Source organism: Myxocyprinus asiaticus, chromosome 5 (genome assembly GCF_019703515.2).
Source record: "Myxocyprinus asiaticus isolate MX2 ecotype Aquarium Trade chromosome 5, UBuf_Myxa_2, whole genome shotgun sequence".
NCBI classification, from domain to species: Eukaryota; Metazoa; Chordata; class Actinopteri; order Cypriniformes; family Catostomidae; genus Myxocyprinus; species Myxocyprinus asiaticus.
Genome location: NC_059348.1, coordinates 11,505,347 through 11,517,088, shown reverse-complemented (window position 1 = coordinate 11,517,088; position 11,742 = coordinate 11,505,347).

Here is an 11,742-nt window from a genome sequence, read left to right as displayed (position 1 = left end):
GTTCAAAAGTCTCCAAATATCTGTAAGACCAAGATTTTTACACATCCTGTGAAGCGTCATTGTTGCTTTAGGGGGCTTACACACTTTTACTTCACTGTGAACAAGGACTGAGTCAAATCAAAATCAAATCAAATCACATTTATTGTCACACAGCCATAGACACAAGTGCAATGGTGTGTGAAATTTTGGGTGCAGTTCCGATCAATATAGCAGTCGTGACAGTGATGAGATATATACCAATTTACAATAACATCAAATTAACACAACACAATTTAAAGTCTAATATACACATAATTACACACAACAATATACAAATGATAACATACACTGTACAGTATACAATACGCACAATATAGATACACATTATTCAATAAAAATAAAAAAGTATATATAGTAGTATATATAGAATGTACAGTAGGCTGTATTGTACTGTATTGACATTCAGGCTGTCAGTTGATAATAAGTTGTTAAGAGAGAATATATATAATAATAATATAATTTATGACAGTCCGGTGTGAGATATAAGAGTGAGAGTAATAAAGTGCAGTGCTGATGTATTTTGATCTTGGGAGATCAAGAGTTCAAAAGTCTGATTGCTTGGGGGAAGAAGCTATCATGGAGTCGGCTGGTGTGGGTCCTGATGCTGCGATATCGCCTGCCTGATGGTAGCAGTGAGAACAGCCCATGGCTCGGGTGGCTGGAGTCTCTGATGATCCTCCGAGCTTTTTTCACACACCGCCTCGTATATATTTCTTGGAGGGAGGGAAGCTCACCTCCGATGATGTGTCTGGCAGTTCGCACCACCCTTTGCAGTGCTTTGCAGTTGTGGGCTGTGCTATTGCCGTACGAGGCGGAGATGCAGCCAGTCAGGATGCTCTCTACAGTGCAGGTGTAGAACCGTGTGAGGATGTGGTGGTTCATTCCAAACTTCCTCAGCCATCTCAGGTCGACACGTAACCTCCCCCAACATAGTTATGAGTGTCGAACGGCCCTTTTTGGGGACAAGTCGACTACCCAGAGATAGAGACAGGCTTAACCCAGTCGAGGCCTCTTTCCCCTTCTCTTTTTCCACTCCCTAAAAGAGAAGGGGGATTATCCGACTGGACCACCAGGTGTAGTCGGGGGTGTCCCTCCCAAGGGGAGGACACCGCGGAGACCACATCTCGCCCCAAGAGGGGGGGGTATTTAAGTGGAAGAATACATCACATGGTCTTTCCAACCATGTGGAGAGCCTTCAAGGTAGATCCTGCCCAATGGGGGAGGAGTTACTACAACATGGAGACTGGGGCAGAGGGGCTCTGCCAGCAGGGAAATGAATTAGCGGAAGATATAGATCGCATGGGGTTAGCCTTACAGGGAACCGCCACATGCGGAGCACCTACCCCAGAACTGGGCTCTTAGTTAGCGTGTGTACTGGGCCGGCAGCAAGTCTCTCCGAAGACTCGAATGCCACAGGGCTCGGAGGAAGTCAACCAGGGAACAACTTTTGTGAACACTACTGGGAATTAACAGTGCACATCTTCAGCTCAAAAGGAGGTGGAAGGCGCTATGTGCAAACGATACACCTGGCCGGCTATCCTGGGCTTATCCGCTTGTGTTGCGTGCCACTACCTGGGACGAAACCGGTTCCACCCCCTTGCAAAGGTGTTGGGTGTTGCCCAGCCCGCTGCTCTGCAAATGTCTGTTAGAGAGGCACCTCTGGCCAAGGCCCAAGAAGCTGCTACACCACGGGTAGAATGGGCTCGTAGCCCTACCGGGGGCGGCATGTTTTGGGCGAGATATGCCATAGTTATGGCGTCAATGAGCCAGTGGGCGATCCTCTGCTTGGAGACAGCGCTCCCTTTCCGCTGTGCACCAAAGCAGACAAAGAGCTGCTCAGAGACCCTAAAGTTCTGCGTGCGATCCAAATAGATGCGTAAAGCACGCACCGGATACAGCAACGACAGGGCTGGGTCTGCCTCCTCCTGGGGCAGCGCTTGCAGGTTCACCACCTGGTCCCTAAAAGGAGTGGTGGGAACCTTGGGCACATAGCCCGGTCGGGGTCTCAGGATCACATGAGAATAGCCCGGACCGAACTCCAGGCACATTTCGCTGACAGAGAACGCTTGCAGGTCACCTACCCTCTTGATGGAAGTGAGGGCAGTCAGGAGGGCAGTCTTCAAGGAGAGTGCCTTAAGCTCGGCTGACTGCAAAGCTCAAAGGGGGCTCTCTGTAGACCCTGAAAAACTACAGAGGTCCAATGAGGGAATGAGGCGTGGCCTGGAGGGATTCAGCCTCCTGGCACCTCTTAGGAACCTGATGATCAGATCATGCTTCCCTAAGGACTTACCGTCAACTGTGTCGTGGTGTGCTGCTATGGCAGCAACGTACACCTTCAAGGTGGAAGGGGACAGCCTCCCTTCCAATCTCTCTTGCAGGAAGGAAAGCACTGATCTGACTGCGCATCTCTGGGGGTCTTCCCGACGGGAAGAACACCACTTAGCGAACAGACGCCACTTAAAAGGCATACAGGCGCCTCGTAGAGGGAGCCCTAGCCTGAGTGAACGTGTCTACCATCGCAGGTGGGAGACAGCTTAAGTCTTCCGCATCCCGTCCAGGGGCCAGACATGGAGATTCCAGAGGTCTGGGCGCGGGTGCCGGATGGTGCCCCTTCCCTGAGAAAGAAGGTCCTTCCTCAGGGGAATTTGCCCAGGGGGAGCTGTCGCGAGGAGCGTGAGGTCCGAGCACCACGTCTGGGCGGGCCAGTAGGGTGCTTACCAGGACGACCTTCTCCTCGTCCTCCCTGACCTTGCACCGGGTCTGTGCAAGCAGGCTCACTGGGGGAAAACGCATATTTGCGAATGCCAGGGGACCAGCTGTGTGCCAGCGTGTCTATGCCGAGGAAGGCCTCGGTCAGGGCGTACCAGAGCGGGCAGTGGGGAGGATTCTTGGGAGGCGAACAGGTGCACCTGTGCCTGTCAAATCGACTCCAAATCAGCTGGACCACCTGAAGGTGGAGTCTCCACACTCCCTTGAGGGTAACCTGTTGTGACGGCGCGTCCGCAGAAGTGTTGAGGTTGCCCGGGATGTGAGTGGCTTGCAGCGACTTGAGGTGCTGCTGACTCCGTTGGAGGAGACGGCGGGCGAGTTGTGACATACAGCGGGAGCACAGACCGCCTTGGCGGATGACATATGCCACCACTGCCGTGCTGTCTGTCCGAACTAGCATGTGCATGCCCTGGATCAACGGCCGGAACCTCCGCAGGGTGAGCAGAATTGCCAGTAACTCGAGGCAGTTGATGTGCCAACACAGCCGCAGACCCTTCCAGAGGCCGGCGGCTGTGTGCCCATTGCCAACAGTGCCCCAGCCCATTTTGGAGGCGTCTGTCATGACCACGACGCACCTGGAGACCAGTTCTAGGGGAACACCTGCTCGTAGAAACAAGAGGTCGGTCCAAGGGCTGAAAAGACGGTGACAGACCGACGTAATGGCCACGCGGTGTGTCCCGTGGCGCCATGCCTGTCTCGGGACTCGAGTCTGGAGCCAGTGCTGAAGCGGCCTCACATGCATCAACCCGAGCGGGGTGGCCACCGCCGAGGATGCCATATGCCCCAGGAGTCTCTGAAAAGTTTCAGTGGAAACGCTGTATTCTGTTTGAACGCCTTCAAACAGGCCAGCACCGACTGGGCACGCTCGTTCGTAAGGTGCACCGTCAAGGAGACTGAGTCCAACTCCAAACCGAGAAAAGAGATGCTCTGAACCGGGAGGAGCTTGCTCTTTTCCCAGTTGACCCGAAGCCCTAGTCGGCTGAGGTGTAAGAGCACCAGGTCCCTGTATGCACATAACACGTCTCGAGAGTGAGCTAAGATTAGCCAGTCGTCGAGATAGTTGAGAATGCGAATGCCCACCTCCCTTAACAGGGCAAGGGCAGCCTCTGCGATCTTCATAAAGACGCGAGGAGACAGGGACAGGCTGAAAGGGAGGACTTGTACTGATACGCCTGACCCTCGAACGCGAACTGCAGGAAGGGTCTGTGTCGAGGAAGGATCGAGACGTGAAAGTACGCATCCTTCGGGTCTACCGCCGCGAACCAATCTTGATGCCGGACGCTCGCTAGAATGCGTCTTTGCGTCAGCATCTTGAACGGGAGTCTGTGTAAAGCCCGATTCAGTACTCGCAGGTCCAAGATTGGCCGCAACCCACCGCCTTTTTTCGGAACAATGAAGTAGGGGCTGTAAAACCCTTTCTTCATCTCGGCTGGAGGGACAGGTTCTATCGCGTCCTTCCATAGGAGGGTAGCGATCTCCGCGCAAGGTAGCAGCAGTTTCGTCTTTCACCAAGGTGAAGTGGACACCGCTGAACCTCGGCGGATGCCCGGCAAAGTGAATCGCACATCCAAGTCGGACGGTCCAGACCAGCCCTCGTGACGGACTGGAAGGCGCAAGCCATGCGTCCAAGTTCCGCGCAAGGGGGACCAAAGGGACAACGTCATCGGATGTACCGGCAGGTGGGGCCTAACGGCGGGGCGGAGCTCGAGGTGCCACACCACGTCGTGGCCGTGCTGAGTCCGAGGACATCGAAGCACTTACCTGGCTCCTTGTGACCAACCCCGGAACAGCCTGGGACGGGGGAGGAAGAGGCCTGTCCTCGTGACCAGTGGATACTGTCACATCGGGGGCGGATTTGTGCCACAGCTGGGCGCTCAGGGTGGGAGACCGCTGCTGGAGCGCCAACCTGCCAAATGGAGTGGTGGACGGTGGTTGTGATGCCAGCCGTATACACCGTTTACGTGACCAGGGAACAAGGAAACCACTCTTGCTGAGCTCTTGAGTACTGCAGCCACTTGGGCATGCAGCGCAATTAAATGCAAAAGGTAACAAAAAGATGAAGATCTGCTTACCAGCTCCAGAGCAGTGGGTTTCGTTGTCCCTGGGTCACTCGTCTCAAGGGCGCTTTGAAGCCTTTCACAGGTTCTGAGCAGCCGCGAGACGGGTGGCGTCTGCTTCCTGTGGTGGGCTCCACGCCGGGGCCAGGCTGAAGGGGCGGGCTGCGGCGGAGCTGGTGCAGTCACCGCAGGGGGACGCCCTTGGCGATGAGTAGATGGGGTGTGGGATCTTGAGCTGGCTAGCATCCATCTACTGCTCTACCATCGAGAACTGCTGGGCAAAGTCCTCGACGGTGTCGCCGAATAGGCCCGCCTGGGAAATGGGGGCAGCAAGGAATCGTGTCTTGTCAGCCTCACCCATCTCGACCAGGTTGAGCCAAAGGTGGCGCTCCTGGACCACTAGTGTGGCCATCATCCGCCTGAGAGACCGCGCCGTGACCTCCTTCGCTCGGAGAGTGAGGTCGGTCGCCGAGCGCAGTTCCTGCATCAATCCCGGGGCAGAACTACCCTCATGCAATTCCTTTAGCGCCTTGGCAGACTTGCAGGAGAGCCATGGCATGCAGGGCGGAGGCGGCTTGTCCAGCGGCACTGTAGGCCTTGGCCGTCAGAGACGACATAAATCTACAGGCCTTGGACGGGGGCTTTGGGCACCCGCACCAGGTAGCGGCGCTCTGCAGGCATAGGTGCACCACGAGCGCCTTTATCCATCGAGGGATTGCCGAATAACCCTTTGCCGCCCCACCATCGAGGGTAGTGAGAGCAGGGAAGCTGAAAAGATCGGGACCGGGCAGTAAAAAGTGCCTCCCGCGACCTTGTCAGCTCTTCATGCACTTCCGGGAAGAAAGGAATGGGGCGGGGCATGGCATTGAGTGGCGCCGCGAGCCCAGGAACCAATCACCGAGCCGTGAGGGTTCAGGGAAGAGCGGTGAAATCCACTCTAACCGACGCTCACGGCTGCCCTGAAAGCATGTCATCATCTCCGCGTCAGCCTGTGACTGGGCGATCGACCCCCGAAGGGAGGAGCCCAGCTGAGGCTTCCGACTGGACGAGCCCGCTCTCCGATGCTGCGCTCGAGAGCTCATCACTTTCGCGGGCTCCGAATAAGAGGTTGAACTCTCCGTGAGACGAGCCGGCGGACTCACCCGGAAGCCCGATCGGGGCAGACGAGCGTGCTGGGGAATGGGAGGTCCGCGGGGGGATACCCGGCGGAGGCGGTCCCATTGGGGTCCCCAAATCGCCCCCAGTACTAGCCGCGCTGGCCTCAAACCTGTGGGTAAAAGGACCGAGGCGGGAGCCTCTGGGGTGGCTCGCTTTCTTACGAAGGCGAGCCGCGACCGCAACGTTGCCATGGACATATTCTCGCAATGAGAACATGACCATCCACGAACGCTGTCTCCGCGTGAGCAGTGCCCAGACACGAAAGACAGTGATCATGACCGTTAGAAGGCGAGAGATAACGAGCACAACCAGGAATAACACACAATCGGGAAAGCATCTTTAAAAAGACGCGTCTTTAAAAAGACGTTCCGTGTGTGCACTCTTTTAGAGAAATATATACTCTTTTAGAGGGGAAAAATGCTCTTTCAGAAAATATACTCTCTAGTTTTTCTGCCGAAGCGCCCAGGGGCATTCTCTGCAGTGCACCAGTGCAGAGGAGGGAGAAGCCGCTGAAATGCGCCGTCAGATCCAGCAGAGGTGAATGAACAGTAGTATTCAGCTCAGTGAGCATGACCGTTCGGCTCCGAAGAGAAAATCTGAATGAGTGGTTGCATACCAGCTCCTTTTATACCCCTATGTTCGGGGGAGTGGCATGCAAATACCACTCGCCAATTTTCATTGGCCTTTTATCAAAGACCAGAGGTGTCTCGGGCTCCCAAGAGTGACCCCTAGTGTCACTACATCGACACCAACGTCGAGTGAGGGACAGATAGGGAACATGTCCGCCCCATATCTTCCCAAATTTTTCTTGAAGAAACACTATATCATATTTCTTACATTTAAGAAGAGAAATAACCTTCCTTCTTTTATGGGGTGCCCCAACCCATTCACATTTCATGTGGGGAGAGACAATCCACTCATATTAACATTTGACATTTTGACATACTAGAAAAAATAGTTTGTGTCTAAAATAAAATTATAAAGACCACATTCCAACATTAGTGCAACAATCAAACCCCAAAACCCCAAACTTCCTCCCGAACGAAACAAATGGTTTGAAAAAAGAAAAATGTTTGCATTAACCCCTCGCACGACAGCGTCAGCTGGCGTCCATCCCTCTATCTCAAACAGTACATGTACGCCTACGAGAGCCCCCGCAACAACTTTGCCATCGGATTGCTCAAGTCCGGTGTTTCTATACAAATTTTGTGAGACAGAATTACATAACAGAAGATAATCTATAAAGCAAACTCCAGCCAATATGCAGAATAAACACAAAGAACGTCTAGATTCATCTACATAATTGTCCCAAAGGTGTGTTGCTCCACAAAACAAACTCCAGCCGCTAGCGGAACCAGCAAAATAAAAAAATAAATAAAATAAAAAATAAAAAATTAAATAAAAAAAGGCCGTTCCGTTTCCTTGGACAGTCAAACGAATGTTCAGTGAACCGGCTCATTCGACTGTTACATGAGTGCAACAAATGACCCAATCACTCCAATGTCTTGCAAGAAATACTCCACAAAACAAACTCCAACCAATAGGAGGCATCAGCACAAAGAATGTGCAGATTCATCCACAACACTGTCCCGAAGCAGTGTTACTACTCAAAACAAAGTCCAGCCGCTAGGCAGAACCAGCACAAAAAAAAAAAAAAACGAAAAAGGCGCTCAGTTTCCTCGGACGGTCAAGTGAATGTTCAGTGAGTCAGGCTCACTTGGCTGAAACATGAGTACCACAAAATAACTTTCTCAGTCCACTGACTTTATGAAAGACATTGCTTGTTGGGGACATGTAAATATTCTGTGGCCATCCTTAGCATCTATTCTCAATTTGGCTGGGAACATCAGTGCAAAAGCGACCTTCCATTGATGTAAGAGTTTCTTGCATTCCTTGATATGATCACATTTCTCTCTTGTTGAATTCGCAAAGTCTGGGAACAAGAAAATGCTGTGGTTTTTCCAAGAAAGCCTTCCTTTACTCCTCGCCTCGCGTAACATGAGATCTTTATTGGATGATCTCAGAAATTTGGCCAGAATTGATCAGGGACTGTCTCCCTCAGCGGATCGCCAACCTGGAACCCTGTGAGCTCGCTCGATTTCCAGCATATGGCCTGTTATGTTGAGCAGACTCGGAAGGAGCCCGTCCAGGAATTTCACCATATCTGACCTTCTTCGATCTCAGGAATTCCAATAATCCAGACATTATTCCACCAACTACGATTTTCCATATCCTCCAATTTTTCCCAGACGCGCTCCAAATCCACCATGGTCGCTAGCGGATTAGCAGCTAATTCCCTCTCCGATGACTCAAGATAATCGATACATTTCTCGACATCCCCCACTCTTGTAACCACCTCAGTGAATAATAGAACAGAAAATAAGAACAGGGAACCGTGCAACAGATGGTATGACCCCAACAGAGCCCCCCACTGAACATCGAGTTAGTCTGGAATTACATGAAGAGATGGAAGAAATGGAGAGAGCCTAAATAGATAGAAGAATTGTGGCAAATTTTCCAAGATGCTTGGAACATCCTATCTGCCAACAACCAAGAAAAACTGTGTCCAGGTGTACCTATGATAATTGGTGCTGTTTTGAAGGCAAAGGTGGTCACACCAAATATTGATTTAGCTTGTTTTATGTTTACTACACCTTGTATGTTAATTGATATATGAAAACTATTTATGGCATTATTTTGGAAGATATCCACACTATGCAACAATTTTCACAAGTGCCTAAAACTTTTGCACAGTACTGTATTGTCTTCCTAGAACTGTTAAGGATCAGGGTGTATCGAATCTCACTGGTTTATAACATAAAAAATATTAAAATCAGCAAAGTGTGCAGAGCTCGCCGTTCACATCAGAACCTCGCATGGCCTCACGTGACTCTCCATTTTTAATGTTTTTAAGAATAAATTAATTAATATGAACCCACACACACACAAAACTTACATCATGTCATTGACAAATCAAAGGACATTAAAGATTATATTTGGATTGGAATATTCTGTTTCCATGTATATTGCCTAAACCTTTTTTCTACTATAGTTCAAGATTAATGTTTTCACTGAAGTGAAACGTGAAATGGATTGTCATGATAAGATTTATTCAATTTTATTTATTCAATTTATTCAATTTTTATTTTCATTCATTGAAAATGGTTTGCATTTATTATTCTTTTACTAACTGATTTGTTGATTATTATTTTGCATTTGACCCTATTACCAGAGTCACAGCTGAATTAAAACTACATTTCTATTGTTTATCAACTACGGATTGCAGGCTGCCGGCATGCTGCCGAATCTGTGTTTGTTTGTAGCTTGCTAGCCTGCTTAGCGTTGCTTATTCCTCTAGTTCATTGTTTTATCCTTTGCCATTTTACCGCGTGCTTAGTTTTTTCCCGCTTTTTTACCATTTCAACTTTGTGTATATTATCACGTGCACCCGTTTTCTTTTCTTTTTTCTTTCTTTTTTCCCGCTTGTCTACATCTCGCAATTCAACTACGTGCATTTGTTTTCTCCTCTGTGTTTTATATGGATCATTGCATCAATCTCAAACCTCTGCTGATCAGGAACCACCACAACTACAGCAAACAATTGCGTGAGGGATTCACATTGATCTCAAACCCTCACCGCTCAAGAACAACCATAACAACAACAACAACAACAAACAATTGCGGTAAGTCTTTACAGACTGGCATCTGCTCATTTTATTGTTTGTGTATTGCATGGCACGTTTACTATAGCTTCTTCCTTCAGCAGTGAAGGATTCATATGTGATAATTGTAAGGAATTAGACAGGCTGACGGAGAAGGTTAATAAGTTAGAGGCATGCATCTGAACGCTAGTTGAGGTCAGTGAGAAAGAGAAGCCGGTAGATACTGTTTGAGATGTGGGTAGAACAGCGAACAACACACACACTTTGGTTCCGGCTGTAGAGCCCCCACAGCAGGGCATTTGGGTGATGTCTCGGCAGCATACTTGCTCAGCAAAGTGACACCACTCTCCCATTCCTGTTAGGGTTTCCAATCGATTCTCCCCACTCAGTGATGCACCCACTGAGAATCATGTTGAAAGTGCCCTTGTTATAGGAGATTCTATTGTAAGGAACTTACAAAAAATAGGAGGAGGAGGCAGGAAGCGCATCATTGTTTACAAGAGAAACTTGCACAGACCAAGATATTGACCCTTTGTTTCTTTCGATGGTCTGAAATCCTCAGGGGTAAAATGTTCACTGCATACCTTCCAATATTTGAGAGAATGTAGGGGTGTACCGATATAAGCCAGAGCTTCAATCGCTCATGATCATGTATAGGCAATCGATGAAAAGTTTATATTTTTCCCGGCATGCATTTTCTTTGGGGTTTATGAATGTTGAAGCATCCAGGATACACACACCAAATGACCATTCTGAACTATACACTTATACAAATAAAAATCTACAGCAAAGACAATTAAACTTTTGTACAGCGCTCCTTCTCTTGTAAACAATGACGTGCTTCCTGCCACCTTTCCAACGAGCTTACGTCATCCCTCTCATGAGTGCACGTCACAGAGATGTACGGAAGCAAACATTTGTAGTTAAAAAGTATATAAGTATTGTTTTGTTTCTAAAAAATAATCAATCGTTTGGGTTCAGAGGAACTTTATTTGTTGACGAGTCGTGTGGATTATTTTGATGCACCTTAAACATGCATTTTGGACCATCAAAAAAATTTAGTACATTCACTTGCATTGTTTAAAGGAGAAGGACTGAAATGAAATCCTAAAAATCTTAAATTCTGTTTTGATGAAGAAAGAAACTCAGATACATCTCGGATGGCCTGAGGGTGAGTAAATTATCAGCAAATTTTCATTTTTGGGTGAACTATTCCTTTAAGTGACCTTCTGACACGCTATATTCCATCACGTTCATTATGATCACAAAATTCTGGCTTGTTAATAGTTCCTAGAATATCAAAATCCACAAAAGGAGGTAGATCCTTTTCCTATTTGGCTTCTAAACTATGGAATAGTCTCCCTAACACTGTTCAGGATGCAGACACACTCACTCAGTTTAAGTCTAGACTAAAGACTCATCTATTTAGCCAGGCATATACCTAATTTATCCATCAACTCACAATTAGGCTGCTTTAGTTAGGTCTGCCAGAACCAGAAACTTCTATCATGATCTTTAACTCTGCAATAAATTGAATGACATCTCGGGATTCATATCCCAAGGTTACCAGAGCCGGCCAGATCCAGCTCTGTTCCTGCTTGGTGTCGGACTCCACTGCTATGTGTCTCTGAGTGATGATGACTACATGCAGCTGGTGCTACCCAGACATCACTTCAGTCTTTTACGATGGACGATTCCTTCAGAGGATGAACTGATGCCAACTCCAACTGTAAGATATTGGATACTTCATATGCCACTGCCTTAACCTTGGATTTAGGATGGACCCCACCGAACCTCACCGAAACGACCTGCCGGTTGAACTGCAATGCACCTCATTGATCTCTGCCTGCATCACTTTTGTCTATTGATGGACTACACTCTTGAAATGGAATACATAGACTATCATTTAATTGCCAACAAAAGCCTTCATCAGCCAACTAACAAAAGAAAATGCATCTATGTGAACTTCTGCAGTTAATCCAGGATGAACTTCAAAGACATTAGTCATCAATCTTACAGTTCATAAAAAAATCTTTTTTTAAACACTGGACCTTAAA